The following is a 1,165-nucleotide window of genomic DNA, read 5'->3' on the forward strand; positions in this document are numbered from 1 at the left end:
CACTGTCGGCTCTATTCTTTTCGCTGCTTCATCTTTTTTTTTGACATTGGGCAATTTGCGCGCCTGCTGCCCTCCGTAGAAGTGGTAGCTATTTCTCAGGCTCCCTCTCCGGAATCGAACCCTAATCCCCCGCTCCCGTCAACGCCATGGCAGTCCACTACACGGCCATCGCTGGCTGATAGGGCAGTTGTTCGTCAAAAGACGCCGGGTAAAAAACCCGGCTTTCGCACGGAATGAATTGAATCAACACTTCTGAGTGTTACTGCCGGTGAAGGCATTGGTTTTACTTTCATTCATTCGCTGGACGTCCCATGGCAGCAGGTGTTGCCCTGCCGCCGGAACAGAGAACATCCGGTTGGTTCATGTATTAGCTTGGCGTTTCGCCAAGTTATCCAATGTTGCGGAGACCGCAAGATTTTTGCGGCAGATTACGTCTGATGTAATGAGCCATGCGCAGATTCCTGCAATGCAGTGATTCTGAGGCATGCATGGCTAAGTCCTTGAAACAAGCATATGACTACTGGCAGAATCAACCAGATCTCAAGTTGGTCCGCGCGGCGTCCGTCGTGTGTGGTGTATTGTGTGTAATATGTAGTATAGTAAGTACGCATGAACGATACAACACACACCATATATACACAACAAAACACACACACTATAAACACGCACACGTCTCACACACATTGATGATCCTTTGAATGTTGTTATGGTATATATATATTATATATATATTTTTTTTTGTGGAAGATATTCACGCACGCACGCACGCATGCCAAAATGACATGTGTGTTTTTGTGTGTGTCTTTCCCCCACAGATCCAACAAAGTTTGTCAGTTGGTTGTTGTTGACCTCTTTTTTGGATGAAATTCCTCGAAATGCGGCAACAATCAAGTACCGATTTCTACTCAACCAAGCATTTCAAGCTGCAAACAAAACGGCAGCACACACACAGAGTTCAGCACGCACGAAAGAGGACACACACACAAAATTCCTTTTGTTTGTGTCCTTTTTCCCTGGTATGCTATTCGCAAATGTGTTGTATACACACACACGCATTTGTACACACTTCACCAGTCTGAGGGGTGCTTTTGTGATGAGATTTCACTCAACAGAGAGCATCGCGTTGCGCGAACCCAGCAGCAGCAGCAGCAAAAGCAGTGCGGCA

The 1,165-nt window shown here is 46.5% G+C and overlaps 1 non-coding gene across 1 annotated transcript, besides 2 other annotated features; it reads right to left on the reverse strand.

The window, feature by feature from the left end:
- On the reverse strand, positions 1–540 carry Tc00.1047053477629.10 (the record flags this gene model as incomplete). Its single annotated transcript, XR_008254872.1, has 1 exon — positions 1–540. It is a non-coding gene; the product is annotated as a ribosomal RNA small subunit, 3' partial (ribosomal RNA).
- Positions 541–621: 81 nt separating this feature from the next.
- Positions 622–683: a microsatellite.
- A 27-nt stretch (positions 684–710) lies between these two features.
- Positions 711–740: a sequence feature (AT_rich).
- Positions 741–1,165: the final 425 nt, after the last annotated feature.

The sequence above is a fragment of the Trypanosoma cruzi genome (assembly GCF_000209065.1).
Source record: "Trypanosoma cruzi strain CL Brener chromosome Unknown tcruzi_1047053477629, whole genome shotgun sequence".
Taxonomy (NCBI): Eukaryota; Euglenozoa; class Kinetoplastea; order Trypanosomatida; family Trypanosomatidae; genus Trypanosoma; species Trypanosoma cruzi.